Source organism: Bombina bombina, chromosome 5 (assembly GCF_027579735.1).
Source record: "Bombina bombina isolate aBomBom1 chromosome 5, aBomBom1.pri, whole genome shotgun sequence".
Classification (NCBI taxonomy): domain Eukaryota; kingdom Metazoa; phylum Chordata; class Amphibia; order Anura; family Bombinatoridae; genus Bombina; species Bombina bombina.
This window is the reverse complement of record NC_069503.1, coordinates 139,620,679-139,643,448: the sequence shown is the minus strand read 5'-3', so window position 1 is coordinate 139,643,448 and position 22,770 is coordinate 139,620,679. Positions and strand designations below refer to the sequence as shown.

The window sequence follows — 22,770 nt, the reverse complement described above, 5'->3', positions numbered from 1 at the left end:
ATTGTTGTAATATTTTTCTTATGTTTGTAAATATTTTTTTATTTTTTGTAACTTAGTTCTTTTTTATTTTTTGTACTTTAGTTAGCTTATGTAATTGTAGTTATTTGTAGAAATTGTATTTAATTAATTTATTGATAGTGTAGTGTTAGGTTTTATTGTAGGTAATTGTAGGTATTTTATTTAATTAATTTAATGGTAGTATAGTGTTAGGTTTAATTCTAACTTAGGTTAGGACTTATTTTACAGGTAATTTTGTTATTATTTTAACTAGGTAACTATTAAATAGTTCTTAACTATTTAATAGCTATTGTACCTAGTTAAAATAATTACCAAGTTGCCTGTAAAATAAATATTAATCCTAAAATAGCTACAATGTAATTATAATTTATATTGTAGCTATATTAGGATTTTTTTTTACAGGTAAGTATTTAGCTTTAAATAGGAATAATTTATTTAATAAGAGTTAATTAATTTCGTTAGATTTAAATTATATTTAACTTAGGGGGTGTTAGTGTTAGGGTTAGACTTAGCTTTAGGGGTTAATACATTTATTAGAATAGCGGTGAGCTCCGGTCGTCAGATTAGGAGTTAATAATTGAAGTTAGGTGTCGGCGATGTTAGGGAGGGCAGATTAGGGGTTAATACTATTTATCATAGGGTTAGTGAGGCGGATTAGGGGTTAATAACTTTATTATAGTAGCGCTCAGGTCCGCTCGGCAGATTAGGGGTTAATAAGTGTAGGCAGGTGTCAGCGACGTTGAGGGGGGCAGATTAGGGGTTAATAAATATAATATAGGGGTCGGCGGTGTTAGGGGCAGCAGATTAGGGGTACATAAGGATAACGTAGGTGGCGGCGCTTTGCGGTCGGCAGATTAGGGGTTAATTATTGTAAGTAGCTGGCGGCGACGTTGTGGGGGGCAGGTTAGGGGTTAATAAATATAATACAGGGGTCGGCGGGGTTAGGGGCAGCAGATTAGGGGTACATAAGGATAACGTAGGTGGCGGTCGGCAGATTAGGGGTTAAAAAAATGTAATCGAGTGGCGGCGATGTGGGGGGACCTCGGTTTAGGGGTACATAGGTAGTTTATAGGTGTTAGTGTACTTTAGGGTACAGTAGTTAAGAGCTTTATAAACCGGCGTTAGCCCAGAAAGCTCTTAACTCCTGCTTTTTTCCTGCGGCTGGAGTTTTGTCGTTAGAGCTCTAACGCTCACTTCAGAAACGACTCTAAATACCGGCGTTAGAAAGATCCCATTGAAAAGATAGGATACGCAATTGACGTAAGGGGATCTGCGGTATGGAAAAGTCGCGGCTGAAAAGTGAGCGTTAGACCCTTTAATCACTGACTCCAAATACCGGCGGTAGCCTAAAACCAGCGTTAGGAGCCTCTAACGCTGGTTTTCACGGCTAACGCCAAACTCCAAATCTAGGCCTAAGTGTTTACTCAGAGCACATTGCTATTAATAAGATACCTTATTCATTGCTGCTGTTAAAATGGTTGTGGAAGTGGACTTTCTGCCTTCCAGGAAGTTTACTTCCTACCACTATACAATGCATGCTGGGAATTAGAGTCCAGGACTGTAGAAATAATGAACTCCAAATTCCAGAATGCTATGTAACTTCCAGAATATTGTGTTTCTTCCTCTAAAACTGAGCTGCATATAGAGGAATTAAAAGGAGAAACAATCGACATTTAATTAATGTTTTTTTTCTACAGCTTGTTCTCCAGGTAGGGAGGAAAATCCAGGGGGGACAGACTGCATAGGTTAGCCCCCCCACACACACACACACTCCTTGTGGACGCCCATGCAGTCATTATATTTTCCCTTGGATGTTAAAACTCATCCCTCAGAAATAATGGACAAATACATATTTTGCAAATATAAGCTTCAATGTTAAGGGATCACTAATATTTATATAACAAGAGATTTTTGGGAGCCATATGTGTATAACATGGTGATATTTGTAACAACTGGAATCATTCAACTATGTGTAAATCCTTGAAAAATGTATTTAAAATAACATGAATTATAAACTTCAGAATGAAAAAAGTATTAACTGTCAGCAATGGTAATTAAAAACTACATATTTTAATATAGCGTAATACAGATGAATACATACATAACAGAATAAACAAGTAAATAATATACATGATTAATTTGATGCATAATATTACACTAGTAGAAGGGATTATACATGCAATTTCAATTAGAATTTCTTTCTCAATAAATATTCTAACACAACCACATAGCAACACAGCTATTGTACAAGGTACAGGGGAAGTACAACAATATGTTATATGTAAGATGGTGTATGGTGTGAGCTTATGCTGTCCCTATATCCAGCTGGTTCTCTGACAGAATGCCCAAGCATGTTCCGAGTTCGGCTAAAGGCAGATCCGCTCCAGAGTGATCTGTTCTAATCAGAGTCTCAGGCGCTGCAACCGCCTCTGGTAACCTAACCATGGGTCCCAGCCCTCACGTCTTGTAGTTCTCTGTCTGGGAAATACTATCTATATAGATTCTATCAATCTATCTATCTATCTATCTATAGAATCTATCACATGTATCTATCTATCTGTCTATTGAATCTATCTATCTTTCTTGTAGTTTTCTGTCTGGGAAATTATATATCTATCTATCAAATCTATCTATCTATCAAATCTATATATCTATCTCGTGGCCGGACTGTTATCCGATGGCCACTTGTCTGTTGGAATATTATTTGCCAGACAAATGTCCTTCAGATTACAGTCCAGCCACGATCCAGCTACAATAATGAGGTAACCGTATAGGAATAGGGGAATACTGATATGAAATTCCCAACTGCTCAATAGTCCATTTTTACCATTTTAAACAGTCTAGGCACTGTTATTCACTATTGTCAGAGTAGTGAATTAGTGAGAGATAAATAACCAATATAACAAATCTGATAAAAAGCAGAACATCTTGTGAATATAGAAGCTTCTGCTGATTTTTTTTTTCTAAAAAAACATTTTTGTCTTCTTTTCAAAGCCATAGAAGTCCTTTTGAAGAGTTACAATTTGAATTAATTCACCAATTTAAATTGTGTAAAATATAATGGTAATCTCTAGTTTATTGTCTCTTTTCTTATATCCCAAACACTTAATTCCATAAAAATTTACTTAATTTGAGAACAATCATCATAACTGGAAACCAGTATTTTATTGTATCTTTCTTATTAAACAAAACAATCAAAAACTAAAGTGATTTTGTTTATTAAAGGGATACTGAACCCAAATTTTTTATTTTATGATTCGGATAGAGCATGCAATTTTAATCAACTTTCTAATTTACTCCTGTTATCAATTTTTCTTCGTTCTCTTGGTATCTTTATTTTAAAAAGCAGGAATGTAAGCTTGCGAGGCGGCCCATTGTTGGTTCAGAACCCTGGATAGCGCTTGCAGATTGGTAGCTAAATGTACATACCCAATCAGTAAGTTGTACCTAGGTGCTGAACCAAAGATGAGCCGGCTCGTAAGCTTACATTCCTTCTTTTTCAAATAAAGATACCATGAGAACAAAGAAAAATTGATACGTAACAGGAGTAAATTAGAAAGTAGCTTAAAATTGCATGCTGTATCTGAATCATTAAAGACAAATTTGGGTTCAGTGTCCCTTTAGCCTGTAAACTGATCATGCTGTAAAACCTTTAAATTGAAACAAATGTAAAAGACCAAAATCCAAAATGGGTTTTCAAGAGGTCAAAACTCTTTTGAAAAGTCCAAAATTCAATTGAAAAGTTCTGGGGGAAAAAAGTATTTTGGCATGTATTGAAATATTGTTGTCTAATTCCTCCCATTCAAAATTTAAATGGACGTGAAAGTCAAACATACATGGTTCAGAAAGAGCATGCGATTTTAAGGGACTTCTTCAAATGACTTCAGCTATCAAATTTACTTTATTCTCTGGGTATCTTTTGTTGAGAAACATATCTAGGTAGGCTTGTGTGCAGCAGTGAACTAATAGGAGATAACTGGTGTTTGGTGGCTACACAATATGTCTCTTGTCATTGTCTCATCTGATGTATTTAGCTAGGTAGGTACTACCATACAACTCATTTACATAATGTGTCCAGTATGGGCTAGAACTTATTTGTTTAGCACATTGACAATATGATTAGATTTGTGTTATACATTTAATATAGAAGTAAACAGTAGCATAAGAACATATGAACAATAAAGACCAAACCTGTGAATAATAAATATGCACATATGTTATTATCAGTTAGAGCAAAACAAATCTCACAGTATATTGCAAGTATTGTTTCCAGGTCCAGGAAGCTTGTCATCAATTGGTTTTGTACCTGCTGTTATTTTATTTTCTTTACTACCTTCGTCTCGCCCCGTTTCCCCTGACTTTGTACTATGTGACTTTATCCACTGACTTAATTCTGACCAAAAACCAGACATTTCTGACTCATCATTTAACCTACACTGCCCAGATGTTGCCTCCTCATCTGATCTCTTAGACCCCACTAGATTCTCTGGCTCCCCTTGTTTGTCAGGGTGCACTGATGTTACTGGATCATCAATATTCACTTCTTCCTTCTGGCCAAAGGGATCTTTTTCTTTTGCAGCAAAAGAACTCATGACAGCAACTGAGCTCTTATTGTTCTTCAATTCTGAAAAAGAGAGTAATTAGTATTAAGATATACATAAACATCTCTCTTAAAGGACATTTATTTTCATACTAATTTATATAGGAATGTAACAACTGTATTGTAACTGATCTTAAATCAAAATGTGCATTGTTTCTCTGTCCATGGATACAACCCTTGATAGACATTTATTAATAATCTTCTATGCTAATCAATCAATCACTGTGTAAAATGTATGACCAGAGGAGCATATATATCTCTATCTATCTATCTATCTATCTACCTAAATAAAAAGAGAGAAGCGTTCAACCTGGGAACAAACAAAACAAGCATAATAGCTTGTTCTATGGCTAGTTACCACCCAAGAAGCAGCCTCTTTTTGCTCAACATGTGCCTTTCACAGAGAAGAACTTTCCTGAAGAGAAACAGCAAAACCCCACATGTACGTTTCGGCCTATTGTTGGCCTCGTCAGTGAGGTGCAGCCATATCCCTCTAGGCACACCGAGCAACGGGTACACGTCTGGATTCCCGCATCGCACTTAGGGAGACTTCCCTAAGTGTCATAATTTGCATAAATAAAAAGAGAGAAGACTCAACTTGGGAACGAACAATAGCATAATAGCTTGTTCTATGGCTAGTTACCACCCAAGAAGCAGCCTCTTTTTGCTCAACATGTGCCTTTCACAGAGAAGAACTTTCCTGAAGCATATCAGTCTGATCCTGACTTCACAGTACAGTCCAGCCCCGAAATACCAAGCAATCCCTCTCTGAACGAGAGAAACAGCAAAACTCCAGACGTACATTTCGTAATTCTTTTATTAGAAAAATAATTATATATGCATATATACAAAATAAAATCATAATAACAAATGCAAACAAAATATCTCTTGTTACAAAACAACTTAAATATTGACCCAAATTTTTGTCATCAGAAAAAAAATCAAAATGCAAACATAAAACTTAAATAATCACACAGAATAAAATTAAACATATTTCAAATACAGACAAAAACAAACTGGAGAAAAAAAACCTAAAAACGAAATAATCAAATCCTTCCACTTCTTTGTCTTCCAGATGCCTTCAGAATCTAATTCCCCATATCACCTCCTATTAAAAGAAAAATACAAAAACAACTTCCCACAGATCATACCCACACAATTACCTACAGTAACTACCTCTTTCTTAAAAAACAAAATATTACGCACATCCCACAACACCTCCTTCACACATGCCAACAACCATATCAATCTTGTTTTATCCTTTTCCACACCACTTCCACACAAACCATACATCATCATATTAAAAGTAAAAACTGCACTCCAGACAGACCCTTAATCATCCTTTTCAGACTTCTCCAAACATCCCTAGCATACTCACAATTCCAAAACAAATGAATAACACTCTCGCTTTGACAACAACCATCTCTAGGACACACTTCTGAAGCCACTAAACAATGCACTCTCTGAAAATCCCTTGTTGGCAAACACTTATGCACACTCATCCAACCAATATCTTTCTGCCTATTCATCAAATACTTATTACACACATTTTTCCATACCAACATGCATTCATTATCATTTAAACCCTCAATCAACTCAAGACCTTCCTTCTTCTCCAACATTTTCAACACCATTCTGTTTGCACACCACATCTCCCTACTAACATTCTCCAAACCATATTTTTAAATCCAACATTCCACCCTTACATAAAACCATGGAACAGCAAAACATACCGGTTTCTTTTTATCAATCTCAAACAAACCATATCGTCTTAAAACATTTCCACAAGCATACTTTACCATATAACCAGCCATGCTATCCTTACCACTCAGAACCACACACCTACTAACATATTTCACAGCCAAAAATCTCTCCACATTTGGAAAACCCTTACCACCAACATTCTTACTCTTAACAACAACATCTCTTTTCAAACGCTCCATACTAGAACTCCAGAAAAAAGAAAGCAACACTCTCAAATTTCTCTGAAAAATCCTCTCAGGAGGCGGAAAAACTAACGCCAAATACAACATAATAGGGATCAAAACCAATATAATAACTAACATTTTTCCTTCCAAAGATAAAGTCCTTAAAGACCAAAACTGAAGTTTTCTGCTCACTTTATCAAAAACATTCTCCCAACTTTCCAAGCCTTTCAAATCCATTTAAAATTTCACACCCAACACCTTGATTGCACCGTCAGTCACAGGCCATCCACAGGAATCAATCTCCCTATCATTACCAAAAACTTTAACTTTACACTTATTCCAATTAACTCTGAAACCACTTTCCATACAAAAACATTCAACTAAAGTTTTCACCCTCCTCAAACCAGCCTGAGTCTCACATACCACACTCACATCATCCATATACCCAATCACTTTTAAACACCTTCCATTACTACCAGGAACACTCACACCTCAAACTAGTTAATAATGGCTCAATGACACATACAAATAACACAGGAGACAAAGGACATCCTTGACGCACTCCAGATTTAACACAAAATTCCTCAGTCAAAAAACCATTAACCTGGACTTGACTCAAAAGATCACTATACAAACCTTTAAACCATCCAATAACCAGAAAAACCTAAACGTTCTAAAACATGAAACATAAAATCATGCACTACCCTATCATACGCTTTTTCAAAATCCACAATAGCAACAGCAACAGACCTCATCCTCTCCCTCACATACCACAGTACATCACGTAGTAACAACAAACTTTCAGAAATCTGACGCCTAGGAACAGCACACACTTGCTCTTCACCCACAACCTTACCAATCACTCCACGCATTCTATTTGCCAGCACCTTTGCAATAACCTTATAGTCAACATTCAACAACGTAATCGGCCTCCAATTCCTCAAATCTCTCTTATCACCCTTTTTAAATAACAAAACAATCAAACCTTTCCTCATTGAAACAGGCAAAACATTCATTCTAAAAACAAACTTACAAACATCCAACATATCAACCCCAATCAAATTCCAAAAACAAGTATAAAATTCAGCAGGCAAACCATCATAACCAGGTACCTTCCCATTCTTAAAACTCCTAACAACCTCTGCAATCTCATCCAAACTTAGATCCCTTTCTAACAAATCATTATCATATTTTTCCAACTTAACCTCAATGTTTTCCAACAACTCATTTTCTAATAAAACATCTCGTTTTTTCTTTATACAACTGACTGTAAAACTCATGAACTTCACGCAAAACACCGTCCGTACCATTAACTTCACACTCAACCTTATCAAAAACACTAACAAAACCAGTCTTTCCTTCAAAAGCTTTCTTAAAAAAATATTTACTACAAGACTCATCCTTTTCCATTGTTACGGTACCCACTGTGTACCAAGGGTTAATACCAGATGAACAATGTCCTGCATAGGGAATCAGCAATTCACAACCCAGCCAGTTTCAGGTTTAAAACAGAATGTCTGCTTTATTTGAAGGCAGCACACAGATTTATACACCCTCGCTTCAGGTTACAAAGGGCATTGGTTTAACAGTAAAGCAAACATATGAACAATGCATCAAACAATTGTCTATTCACAGGTAAAACAGATTAACATATTAAGTTAATTAACTAGGGAAGAACGTTTACTCAGACAATCTGATGTTGGGCAGTCTAGTTAACATAATCACACAAGGACACAATCAGTTTACCCAGACAGACTCCTGAGACACAATCAGATCTTAAACATACATAGAATACATCTTATTACAGAATATAGGAACAGTTCTTATTAGCTATAAAGTCTTTTATGCCCACTTTGCTTATAGAGTCACAATTGCTCCCACAAGGGGCACTCACACCCTGTACCCATCCTGTATTTATGGATACAGGGTGACATAGACATAAGACAGAGGTATGAAAGTACATGGGGTGTCCAGCATATAAAATTCCATATTTCCATGCAGTCTCTGGGTATCCTTAAGCCCATGTACCTCCAGCCCAAAGAATGTTCCATAACAGGCCCTCCAACGTACAGTGGCGAGATTGGTTTTGTCACATCTCTCCCCTTTTCCAAACAGACTAACAGGGTATCTGACCTCCTGCCGGTCAGTGCCCTGGTTAGTCCAGCAACCCACCCATAAAACACAATTAGTAGTACAGCCCACCCACAATAAATGGTTACTACACCTGAGTACGGGGAAAACTTGTCCATGTCCAGGTGCCTCACCACAGCTGTGTGGGGGACTGGTACGCTGAATTGGTGGGTTGCGAGGTGGGCAGAGACCAGCTGTACTCTGCCCGGGTGCCAGCACTACCATGGAAGTAGCCTGGTGGGAGCCTGGTTGCTGGAGGGGAAGACCGACTGTCTCCCCTTCGGATACATAGCTGTGCTGCTGGAGGGGGAGACCAATCGTCTCCCCTTTGGCTAAACAGCCGTGTTGCTGGGGGACAGGACCATCAAACTCCTCTCCCTCTGGTTTGTCATGCTCGGCTGTCCAGGGTATATACTGTGGCATATACCACCAGAGCGCCTGGTAGGCATGTCAGTTTGCTGGGACAATCCATCTGTATTCCCGTTATGAGAGAGAATTCCTGTCCATACAAACAAGGGTTCAAATTCCTCAGTGCCCAGACCAGGGCCAAACAGTCCTTCAAAATCCCATCAGCTTCTTTACGAGTTTTCTGTACCTGCTCTTTATAGGTATCCACAATCCCTTCATACTGACATAGGGTGCCCTTGAGTTGCTGCACCTCACTATGAGCCAGCGTCAGCTTCTCCTCCAGTGTCACTAAGTTTGTCTTTAATGTTTCATGTTCCACTCTCAAGCTGGTGTTTTCTGCAGTCTGTCGGTGCAGCTTGTCTAGCAGAGATTCACGTTCTAAACGTGCTTTTTCCTCTGCGCTCCTCTTCTCCTTCATCAGCGCATTGTAACGGGACCTCCACATATCAATAGCGGATAGAGATTTACTGAGCTCATCGTCCTGGGGCTTAGCAGCAGGTGGGTCAGTCTCTGCTGCATGGATCTGGGCACGGGTAGTCACAGAGTTAACATCAGCGGGACCCATAGGAGCGTAGGCAGAAACAAGGGGGGCCAAGTCATTTCCAAGAAGAACATCAGCAGGTAAGTCCTTCTTGACCCCCACATTCACAGGTCTAGCGCCCACTCCCCAATCCAAATGTACCCTGGCAACAGGTAGGCTGAACACATCGCCCCCTGCTACCCTCACAGCCACAGTGTCTCCAGTGTACTGTTTCTCAGACACCAAGTTCTTTTGAAGCAAGGTCATGGTAGCACCAGTATCCCGTAGACCACTGACCTTCTTCCCATTCACTTTAACCAGTTGCCGGTTATTCCGGTGGGCAGCTTGCACAAGGTCTGCCTCATGTAGGATGCTCCAGCATTCTTGCGCCTCTACGTAGCGGGCCGCAGGCTGAGGATTACGTGGGATTCCGCCGGCGGGTCTTCTCCAGGACTGCGCTTGGTTCGCTGCGTTTAGGGGACACTCTGGTCTTTTGTGCCCTAGTTGCTTACATCTAAAGCACCGAATAGGTTGTGAGTAGCACCGCAAATTGAACAGGGCTCTCTGAGGGTAGTTCGTGGCCGGAGGCCGTGTGGTATAGCGGTGCGCCGGGGTTTGGTAACTGGCAGCTGCTGGGGTGACTGGGGGTCTGTACTCCACTCTAGCAGGGGGCTTAGTGGTAGCAGTGTCCAGTTTGCGGGCATCCGTATACTCATCTGCCAAGCGAGCCGCTTCCTGCAGGGTGGAGGGTTTACGGTCCCGAACCCACTCTCGAACTCCTGCGGGTAACTTGTCGAAGCAATGTTCCAACAGGAATAGCTGCAGCACCTCTTCCCCAGATATGGCTTGGCACCCCGCTATCCAGTGAGCTGCTGTGCGGTGCACCTTACATGCCCACTCAAGGTAGGAATCTCCAGCTAATTTAACAGTGTCTCTGAACCGCCTCCGGTATGCCTCCGGTGTAACCGCATACCTGGAGAGCAGAGCCTCTTTTACAGTATTATAATCCCTGACTTCCTCATCTGGAATGGCCCGAAAAGCCTCTCTGGCCCGGCCGGATAATTTTCCAGATAATATCGTGACCCAGTCCTCTGCGGGTACCTTGTGTAGTGCACATTGCCTCTCAAAATCCGCAAGGTACCCATCAATCTCTCCTTCTGTTTCCAGGAAGTTTTTAAAAGCTGCAAAATTTACTTTTCTCTTTTCCATCTTAGTCAGTATTGTAATAATCCCCCTCTTCCTGAGGTTACTGGCTTGTGTAGTTGCTCTTCTGGGCGATAAGGTTCATTCCGTCGCTGCCACCAATGTTACGGTACCAACAGTGTACCAAGGGTTAATACCAGATGAACAATGTCCTGCATAGGGAATCAGCAATTCACAACCCAGCCAGTTTCAGGTTTAAAACAGAATGTCTGCTTTATTTGAAGGCAGCACACAGATTTATACACCCTCGCTTCAGGTTACAAAGGGCATTGGTTTAACAGTAAAGCAAACATATGAACAATGCATCAAACAATTGTCTATTCACAGGTAAAACAGATTAACATATTAAGTTAATTAACTAGGGAAGAACGTTTACTCAGACAATCTGATGTTGGGCAGTCTAGTTAACATAATCACACAAGGACACAATCAGTTTACCCAGACAGACTCCTGAGACACAATCAGATCTTAAACATACATAGAATACATCTTATTACAGAATATAGGAACAGTTCTTATTAGCTATAAAGTCTTTTATGCCCACTTTGCTTATAGAGTCACAATTGCTCCCACAAGGGGCACTCACACCCTGTACCCATCCTGTATTTATGGATACAGGGTGACATAGACATAAGACAGAGGTATGAAAGTACATGGGGTGTCCAGCATATAAAATTCCATATTTCCATGCAGTCTCTGGGTATCCTTAAGCCCATGTACCTCCAGCCCAAAGAATGTTCCATAACAGGCCCTCCAACGTACAGTGGCGAGATTGGTTTTGTCACATCCATTTTCTCCAATCTTGCCATAAAAACAATTTTCTTTCCTTTTTCATGCATACACTTTTTAATTATCTTTCTTGCTTCAGCAATTTCCTCATGCACATCAATACCACAATTTCTCAATTCATACAAATACAACAACCTCAGATACCATTTATCATACAACTCCCTTTCCATTCTAGCTTTCTCACAGCCTTTCTTAATAAAAAACCTCTTTATTTCCACCTTCAACCATTCCCACCACATAAGCACATTACTAAAATCACATTTTTTTTCACGCCATCTTTCATACATCCAAACAAACTGACACTTAAAACTTCTCATATTCTAACAAATCCACATTCAGTTTCCAAACACCCTTACCATACTTGATCTTCAAATCACAATTCACCTTACACATCAAAAGGGCATGATCCGTAAAGGGCATCCGCTTTAAAGAAAAATCATCAACACATAAAAATTTAGATAAAAAACAAAAATCAATTCAAGATTTTATCCCACCACTATCACTAAAGAAAGTAAAACCCTCCCCTGGAAAAGAAACAGACCTGAAGGCATCCTTCAAACCGAAAGATTTAGGCAAATCAAGTAAAAACTTCCCTGAGCTATCCACCCTACAATCACTCCCACCCTCTCTGTCCCCATTCTTAATAATACAATTAAAATCCCCAACCAAAAAAGTTGGCTCTCGACCTGGCAGAAAAAACATTAAAGTTTCAAAATTAAGCAAACGTTCTACCCTATTGGAGAAGCATACACATTAAACAAACGAAAAACAGTCCCACAAAAACTAAAACTAACCAAAAGTACCCGTACTGGGACAATATGAACTACATTAAGGATAGAAAAACTAAACCCCTTAAACAAAACTCCCACCCCCCCATTCCTATCAGAAGAACAAGACCATACTTTAGGACCATATTCCCAGTCAGCACATTTAGGATGTTCAGAGAGACCACATTCCTGCAAACAAAAAATATTAGCAGAACATACAGATAATAACTTAAAAATTGCAGCTCTCCTTGCTATAGTTGTCATACACCTGACATTAAGGGAAGAAATGGTCAGAAACATCACAAAAATAAATTAAAGAAAAACAAAAAAAGAAATAACATCAGGACTTCTTCTTTCCTTTCTTTTTCTTAGGACTCAAAGGAGATTCTTTAAATCTGCCTCTGTGACGTTCCGACCTCCTAGGCTCCCCCTTGCCAGCCTCATAACCAGTAACTTCAGCAAGTTGGTTCACATCTCTTTTATCTAGATAACCAACAGAAGAGGCATCAGAAAAGTCACCTATACACTGGCTTGAGTCAGAAGGAACGTCTTTAGTTGAGACAGAAGGAAACTCTGAAATTAAAGAGTCAGCATCACTTGTAGTATCTGGATCTGCACCCTTAACTACTGGAAGATTCAAATCAGGACTTTCCCATCCATCAGAATCCACATCTATTTTTCGCTTGGAGGCAGATTTTTACCCTTCAGTGTCCATATCCTCCTCAGAACTAGAGGACACAACAGCAGACCAATCAATGTTCTCCCCTTCACCAAGAACAGCATCAGGAGCAGCATCACAAGATGACTCAGTGAAGGAAAAATTATCTGTCCCAGGAACAGCAACAGTATCATCCACAGAATTGGGCAACAGGGCTTCAAGAACATGTGAAGCAGCTATCACATTAGATGTAGCAAGATCCACCTCCTGAAGATGAGATTGGGCTTCCTCTACCTTCTCAACCACAGGAACCACCACAGGAACATCAGACACCTCTCCGACAGGGACCCCAACTGCAGATTTCTTACACAAAAGAGGTAATATAGAGTTCAATGCCTCATCAGAGACCTCCTCCTCATTCACAGATGGCTCAACTGCAACTGAAGATGGTTTTTTTGCAACATCAGCATAGGAAGGCTTCACTCTATCAAGCCCCTGAAACATCATCAAAGGACACATCCTGCACAGATGACTTGAAGAACCACACAGATCACAGGTCTGGCGTTTACTACAGTGGGCAACAAGATGATCCTCCTCACCACAATTTCGACATCTGGCACCTGGGCAATTTTCAGCAATGTGACCAAACAGGTTGCAACTACGGCAAAACAGAGGCATGTCATCATAGTATAGGAAACCTCTATTTCCACCAATGGCAAAAGTCTGTGGAGGGTGTTTCTTTCCACCAATACCTAATTCATCTGGCACAAACCGCACCCAGAACCTGCGCTTTCCATTTAAAGTCCCAAATTGATTCTTTAGCTTGCTACCTCCTTGAACATCATCAAAGTAGTGACAAAGAAACAGACGAATTTCAACATCAGTGACCCAAGGGTTGTACATATGTACTGTCACCGGGATACTTCTCTCCTTCTGCACACAGGCAACAAATCTCATGCCCACCAACTCTGGAGCAACAGCCATATCAATAGTCCGTTGATAGCATGTCTGTAAATGATGCTCATTGGTGAAAGCCACATCAAAAATCCCTCTTGAAGGGAAAGACTGAACACAATGCAAACTTGCTCTTGGCATCTTCAAAACACCCTCCAAAACAACCTGCTGGACATGAGCCAAACCAATATTCTCTCGGAAGTCCTCAGAAATCAACACCCGAAGTGTATGGGGAACATTTGGCATATTGGTAGCCATAATTGTCCTATTGCCTCCTTAGGCTGGATTTCAGAGCACCCCCGAAAAGCAGCATGGGGCTAAAGCCCAGGAACGATGCCACAAGGCCAAGGGAACGGCCCTACTACCCAGTTGCTCTACGCCTAAGGAGTAGCCACCACCCCCCAATAGCAGCAGGAGCCCAAACCCCGAAGGGAAAGGACCCCAGGCCAAAGGAGCCGGTCTCCAGGCAGCAAATATTTCAACCAAGACCAAGCACAAGCACAGAAAACTGGACTTGATCCCAGCCAAAGGCCAGAGAAGCGACCTCAGACGATCGTTTCGGCCTTCTGTGGGCCTCGTCAGTGAGGTGTAGCCATATCCCTCTAGGCACACCGAGCAACGGGTCCACACAATTTTTCCTGCATCACACTTAGGGAGACTTCCCTAAGTTTCATAATTTGTATAAATAAAAAGAGAGAAGCACTCAACCTGGGAAAGAACAATAGCATAATAGTTTGTTCTATGGCTACTTACCACCCAAGAAGCAGTCTCTTTTTGCCCAACATGTGCCTTTCACAGAGAAGAACTTTCCTTTATGCAAATTATGACATTTTGGGAAGTCTCCCTAAGTGTGATGCGGGAATCCAGACTTGGACCTGTTGCTCAGTGTGCCTAGAGGGATATGGCTGCACCTCACTGACAAGGCCCACAATAGGCTGAAACGTACGTCTGGGGTTTTGCTGTTTCTCACGTTCAGAGAGGGATTGCCTGGTATTTTGGGGCTGAACTGTACTGTGAAGTCAGGATCAGACTGATATGCTTAAGGAAAGTTCTTCTCTGTGAAAGGCACATGTTGAGCAAAAAGAGGCTGCCTCTTGGGTGGTAACTAGCCATAGAACAAGCTATTATGCTATTGTTCGTTTCCAGGTTGAGCACTTCTCTCTTTTTATTTATGCAAATTATGACATTTTGGGAAGTCTCCCTAAGTGTGATGCGGGAATCCAGACGTGGACCCGTTGCTCAGTGTGCCTAGAGGGATATGGCTGCACCTCACTGACTAGGCCCACAATGACTGAAACGTACATCTGGGGTTTTGCTGTTTCTCTCGTTCAGAGAGGGATTGCCTGGTATTTCGGGACTGGACTGTACTGTGAAGTCAGGATCAGATTGATATGATTCAGGAAAGTTCTTCTCTGTGAAAGGCACATGTTGAGCAAAAAGATGCTGCTTCTTGGGTGGTAACTAGCCATAGAACAAGCTATTATGCTATTGTTCATTTCCAGGTTGAGCGCTTCTCTCTTTTTATTCTATCTACCATATATATATATATATATATATATATATATATAGATAGATAGATAGATAGATAGATAGATAGATAGATAGATAGATAGATAGAAAGAGAGAGATACATAAATATATATATATATATATATATATATATATAATACTCTCTGCTACTGCCTTTGCTCCTATAAAGGATCTCTGTAAACCTCACCAGCACCTGTCTCTGTAAACCTCAGCAGCAACTGTCTCTGTAAACTTCAGCAGCACCTGTATCTGTCAACCTCATCAGCACCTGTCTCTGTAAAGCTTAGCAGCACCTGTTTTTGTAAACTTCAGCAGCACCTGTCTCTGCCAGCCTCAGCAGCACTTGTCTCTGCCAGCCACAACAGCACCTGTCTCTGTAAACCTCAGCATCACCTGTCTCTGCAAACCTCAGCATCAGCTGTCTCTGTAAACCTCAGCAGCACCTGGCTCTTTAAACCTTAGCAGCACCTGGCTCGGCCAGCCTCAGCAGCACCTGGCTCGGCCAGCCTCAGCAGCACCTGTCTCTATAAACCTCAGCAACACCTATCTCTGCAAATGTCAGCAGCATCTGTCTCTGTAAACCTCAGCAGCACCTGTCAGTGCAAGCCTCAGCAGCACATGTCTCTGTAAACCTCAGCAGCACCTTTCTCTGTAAACTTCAGCAGCACCTGTCTCTGTATACCACAGCAGCACATGTCTCTGTAAACCGCAGCAGCACCCATTTCTGTAAACTTCAGAAGCACCTGTCTCTGCCAAACTCAGCAGCACCTTTCTCTGTAAACCTCAGCAGCACCTGTCTCTGTGAACTTTAGCAGCTGCCAGCACCTGTCTATGTAAACCTCAGCAGCACCTGTCTCTGCCAATCTCATCAGCACCTGTCTCTGCCAATCTCCTCAGCACCTGTCTCTGTTAACATCATCAGCACTTTTCTCTGCCAACCTCATTGCCACCTGTCTCTTTAAACTTCAGCAGCACCTGTCTCTGTAAACGTCAGCAGCACCTGTCTCTGTAAACCTCATCAGCACCTGTCTCTGTAAAATTCAGAAGCACCTGTCTCTGTAAACATCAGCCCCACCTGTCTCTGCCAACCTCATCAGCACCTATCTCTGCCAACCTCATCAGCACCTGTCTCTGTAAACGTCAGCAGCACCTATCTCTGTAAACTTCAGCAGCACCTGTCTCTGTAAACTTCAGCAGCACCTCTCTCTATAAAAGTCAGCAGCCCCTGTCTCTGTAAACCTCAGCAGCACCTGTCTCTGTAAACCTTAGCAGCACCTGTCTCTGTAAACCTCAGCAGCACCTGTCTCTGTAAACCTTAGCAGCACCTATTTCTGTAAACCTCAGCAGCAACTGTCTCTGTAAACTTCAGCAGCAGCTGTCTGTGTAAACCTTAGCAGCACCTGTTTTTGTAAACTTCAGCAGCACCTGTCTCTGCCAGCCTCAGCGGCACCAGTCTCTGTAAACCTCAGCAGCACCAGTCTCTGTAAACCTCAGCAGCACCTTTCTGTGTAAACTTTAGCAGCACCTGCTTTTGTAAAATTTAGCAGCACCTGTCTCTGCCAGCCTCAGCAGCACTTGTTTCTGCCAACCTCACCAGCACCTGTCTCTGTAAACCTCAGCAGCACCTGTCTCTGTAAACCTCAGCAGCACCTGTCTCTGTAAACCTCAGCTGCACCTGTCTCTGTAAACCTCAGCAGCACCTGTCTCTGTGAACTTAAGCAGCGCCTGTCTATGTGAACCTCAGTAGCACCTGGTCTCTGCCAACCACATCAGCACCTGTCTCTGGCAATCTTAGCAGCAACTGTCTCTGTAAACTTCAGCAGCACCTGTCTCTGTCAACCTAATCAGCACCTATCTCTGTAAACTTCAGCAGCACCTGTCTCTGTAAATCTCTTCAGCACCTGTCTCTGTAAACTTCAGCCGCACCTGTCTCTGTAAACCTCAGTAGCACCTGTCTCTGTAAACCTCAGCAGCACCTGTCTCTGCCAACCACATCAGCACCTGTTTCTGAAAACCTCAGCAGCACCTGTCTCTGTAAATTTCAGCATCACCTGTCTCTGCAAACCTCAGCAGCACCTTTCTCTGTAAACCTCAGCAGCACCTGTCTCTGTGAACTTCAGCAGCACCTGTCTATGTAAACCTCAACAGCACCTGTCTCTGCCAACCTCATCAGCACCTGTCTTTGTAAACCTCAGCAGCACCTGTCTCTGTAAATTTCAGCAGCACCTGTCTCTGCCAACCTCATCACCACCTATCTCTTTAAACTTCAGCAGCACCTGTCTCTGTAAATGTCAGCAGCACCTGTCTCTATAAACCTGAGCAGCACCTATCTCTGCGAACGTCAGCAGCACCTGTCTATGTAAACCTCAGCAGCACCTATCTCTGCCAGCCTCAGCAGCACCTGTCTCTGTAAACCTCAGCAGCAACTGTCTCTGTAAACCTCAGCAGCACCTGTCCCTGCCAGCCTCATCAGCACCTGTCTGTGTAAACCTCAGCAGCACCTGTCTCTGTAAACTTCAGCAGCACCTGTCTTTGTAAACCTCAGCAGCACCTGTTTCTGTAAACCTCAGCAGCATCTGTCTCTGTAAACCGCAGCAGCACCCGTTTCTGTAAACTTCAGCAGCAGCTGTCTCTGCCAGCCTCAGCAGCACTTGTTTCTGCCAACCTCAGCAGCACCTTTCTCTGTAAACCTCAGCAAAACCTGTCTCTGTGAACATTAGCAGCACATGTCTATGTAAACCTCAGCAGCACCTGTCTCTGCCAACCTCATCAGCACTTGTCTCTGTAAACCTCAGCAGCACCTGTCTCTGTAAATTTCAGCAGCACCTGTCTCTGCCAACCTCATCGCCACCTGTCTCTGTAAACTTCAGCAGCACCTGTCTCTGTAAACATCAGCATCACATGTCTTTGTAAACCTCATCAGCACCTGTCTCTGTAAACATCAGAAGCAGCTGTCTCTGTAAACATCAGCCCCACCTGTCTCTGCCAACCTCATCAGCACCTGTCTCTGTAAACCTCATCAGTACCTGTCTCTGTAAACATCAGCCGCACCTCTCTCTGCCAACCTCATCAGCACCTGTCTCTGTAAACTTCAGCAGCACCTATCTCTGTAAACTTCAGCAGCACCTTTCTCTGTAAACTTTAGCAGCACCTGTCTCTGTATACCTCAGCAGCAACTGTCTCTGTAAACCTCACCAGCACCTGTCTCTGTAAACCTTACCTCACCAGCACCTGTCTCTGCCAACACCTATCTCTGTAAACCTCAGCAACAACTGTCTCTGTAAACTTCAGCAGCACCTGTATCTGTCAACCTCATCAGCACCTGTCTCTGTAAACCTTAGCAGCACCTGTTTTTGTAAACTTCAGCAGCACTTTTCTCTGCCAGCCTCAGCAGCACTTGTCTCTGCCAACCTCACCAGCACCTGTCTCTGTAAACCTCAGCAGCACCTGTCTCTGTAAACCTCAGCAGCATCAGTCTCTGTAAACCTCAGCAGCACCTGTCTCTGTAAACCTTAGCAGCACTTGTTTTTGTAAAATTCAGCAGCACCTGTCTCTGTCAGCCTCAGCAGCACTTGTCTCTGCCAACCTCACCAGCACCTGTCTCTGTAAACCTCAGCCGCACCTGTCTCTGTAAACCTCAGCAGCACCTGTCTCTGTGAACTTAAGCAGCACCTGTCTATGTAAACCTCAGTAGCACCTGTCTCTGCCAACCTCTGCCTCCATTACATATAGAGCGTCGCCCGCAAAAGCCGGCGACGCCAGATTTTCCGCGATTTTGGTATTACATATACGGCGTAGCATACAAGTTACATGCGTATATTTCACCCTTCGCCCGTATTTTTTTTACTCATAGACTAACATAGAACAGACGCGCAATTTGGTATCCAACATACAGAATTCAGAAAATCTACTCCATTCTCATCTCGCCCACATATTGCAGGCGCAGCAACCCTTGCACTGACTTAAAAACCAATGTAACTCTCTGAAGGACAAACAAACGCATGCTCAATCACATACATATCAGCCGCTTGATCTCAAACAGTTAAACCTCTTCTAAGCATTTATTAGTCTTGCCCCTGCAAGTGTGTCAAACCAATCACAAACAGAACAACCTCTCACCCGGAAGCCTTAAAACACTTGCCAGTGCACACCCTCATTAGCCACCATGTTTCCCCTGCTTTACATAGATAGACAGCCTTGTGGGGCACAAGGGGTGCTGGAAGCCCTACAAGCCCCTGTTGTTCATGATATACCCGCTGATGCTCTAGTTACTGCTGAGGTCCCTGGTCATGGTGCTGTAGCCGTCCCTGCTCCTGCTGCTGCTGTCCCCGGTGCTGCCCCTGCTGCTGTTGTTGCTGCAGCTGGTCATAGAATTACATACTACATATTTCCACTGCATGTAAGTGAAACTACTACATCCCACCCCCTTCCCTTAACCACCCTAATTACTGAAAATATCTAATTTGTTTAATTCATGTTTAGGTCACTATGATTTATTGACTATCATTAATAAGAATGAAAATGGATGTTTATACCTTATGTTCACACCTTCTGTAAATACATTATTATTTATATATATATACCCACGTGGCAATTTATATTGGATGTGAAACCTTGATTTACATCTTAGAAGTGACTATTACTATATGTACCCTTCATACACAACTGTGTGATGTGGTTTATAGAACATGAATATGTCATAAACATGATAATATTACCTTTTTTGGGCCATTTCCACACAGGCCTTATTATATGTTTTAACAATATTAGTGTACTAAAACACACCTCACATGGATGTGGATGACAATTATATGGTAAATAACAGAGGACAAGATTTATGGTGAACTATAAGAATATTTATTTCTTTTTAGGCTTCTTGGATGAGGGGGCTGAGGGCTGAGGTGACTGTAGTGGATTTCCTTGTTCTCCTGGTTTGAGAAGATTCAGATGTTTCTGCTGGTGTGCTGGCCACAGATGATAGGCTGGAGGCAGTGTCCTGCTGGTGTGTAAAGTGCTCAACCAACACACTCAAGAATTGATTTTGTTCCCGCCATCTATTGTCCATCTGCATATCAGACAGAATTTGCATCATCTGTGACTGGTTTTGAACACTTCCACTTAATGATGCTGCCATGTCCCTCTGCAGCTCTATGCTACTTTTGTGTAACCTCTCTTGGCTCCTGAAGAACCTCTCTTGGCTCTTGAAGAACCTCTCTTGGCTCCTGTGAAACCTCTCTTGGCCTCTTTGTCTGCTCTCGGAGCTTGTTATGAGCCTCCTCTGGAGTGCAATGTATTCCTCACCCAGGGGAGGATACAATGCATCCACAGGCTCTTGAGCAGCAGGGCTTCTAGTTGCTTGAGGTGCAGGTTCAGCTGCATCTGCTGGTTCTTGTGGGACATTTTCAGCTGCATCTGCTGGTGCTTGTGGGGACATTTTCAGCTGTATCTGCTGGTGCTTGAGCACTTTCAGCTATATTTTCATCTGCAGATGGTGGAGCTCTCCCAAGTGATGAGGATAGTGGAGCTCTCCCAAGTGATGAGGATGGTGGAGCTCTCCCAAGTGATGAGGATGGTGGAGCTCTCCCAAGTGATGAGGATGGTGGAGCTCTCAGGGTGGATTGATAGTCCCACTGATGACCAGTGTGTGACCACTCAGCCTGTCCAGTTGGCACCTCTTGTGACATAGTCTGTGTGTAAAAGCCATGACTGCCCTGAGATTGTGTTGGGGGGGGGGGGGTAAATACATAGACCCTTTGTGGCTGTCTTGGCTCCCCCTCAAAGCCAAAAGAAGAATATTCCTCTGGCCATGAATCTTGCCAGGGGTCATATGTCAATGGTGGTGGCATCACTTTCGGGTCCTCAACTGAAGCCATCCAACCCTGCTCATGCCTGGGAGCATACTGTTCATGTGGTTACCTGAAGACTGGTGGTGGTGGCTGCATGCCTGTGACTGATGGTGGTGGTGGAGGTGGCGGCATGCCTGTGACTGGTGGTGGTGGTGGAGGTGGCGGCATGCCTGTTTGCATCCTCGTGACAGGAGGTTCTGTGGAGGAGTCAAATGATGAGAGGGATTAGTACAGTCATATATATATGTCCATGTGGGCATACAATGTACATTGATACATGCTAGGGCCTATACTGATTCTTGAGGTTTACAGAGACAGGTGCTGCTGAATTTTACAGAGACAGGTGCTGATTAGGTTGGCAGAGATAGGTGCTGCTGAAGTTTACAGAGTCAGGTGCTGCTGAGGTTTTCAGAGACAGGTGCTGATGTGGGGCGCGATCAAATATACGGCGTAGGTTTTGGCGTAAGCGTTGGAGCCTGCGCCGCCCGTAATTTCACCTCGCACATCGGGGTATTACATATACTGCGCCGTTAGATGCTAAACTGGCGTAAGTAGGACAAACTGGCGATTTTCCGAAAAGTGCACAAATACACATTTTAGTCGTCGCAAGTAACTCACGCCTGTATTTTGTCCACGTAAAGGCCTCTAGTTAGGAAGCTCCATATTTACCTACATTCGACGGCCCCAATACACTCGCCTAACATCGCCGGCGCGGACCTGAATACGTTCGCCAAAGTTATCAAAAAAGCTGTCAAGAAGCTGCTCACCAAGTACTGTGCGATGAGCAGCGGACTGTTGTTAAATGACAGTCATCGATCTCGCTGCTCATCGGTTTCTTCGCAGCTTTCTTGCTAGCTTGTCACTAAACAACCACACTAAACTATACAGTTTTACCCCCTAAACCGCCGCTCCAGGAGCCCCCCGCACCTAAATAAACTTATTACCCCATAAACCGCCGCTCCCGGATCCCGCCGCCACTATAATAAACATATTAACCCCTAAACCGCCGCTCCCGGATCCCACCGCAACTATAATAAACGTATTACCCCCTAAACCGCCGCTCCTGGACCCCACCGCCACCTACATTATACTTATTAACCCCTAATCTGCCGCCCCCTATACCGCCGCCACCTACATAAAGTTATTAACCCCTATCCTGCCGATCCCGGACCCCGCCGCAAATAAATTAATTGTTTAACCCCTAATCCGCCGCACCCGGAGCCCTCCGCCACCTACATTACATTTATTAACCCCTATCCTGCCCCCCCTACACCGCCGCCAACTACAGTACATTGATTAACCCCTAATCTAACCCCCTACACCGCCGCCACTGTATTAAATGAATTAACCCCAAAACCTAAGTCTAACCCTAACCCTCACACCCCACTAACTTAAATATTATTTAAATTAATCTAAATA

At 42.7% G+C, this 22,770-nt stretch overlaps 1 long non-coding RNA gene across 2 annotated transcripts in view; it reads right to left on the bottom strand.

Moving 5' to 3' along the window:
* Nucleotides 1–3,667: 3,667 nt before the first annotated feature.
* Nucleotides 3,668–22,770, bottom strand: part of LOC128659260 (uncharacterized) — a 122,022-nt gene continuing 102,919 nt past the window's right edge. The window contains exon 3 of one of the 2 annotated variants that reach the window (XR_008402317.1): nucleotides 3,668–4,642. This is a non-coding gene — a long non-coding RNA (uncharacterized LOC128659260). Of the gene's footprint in view, nucleotides 4,643–21,222; nucleotides 21,549–22,770 lie in introns of those variants that run through there. The other variant, XR_008402318.1, reaches the window with a different exon arrangement.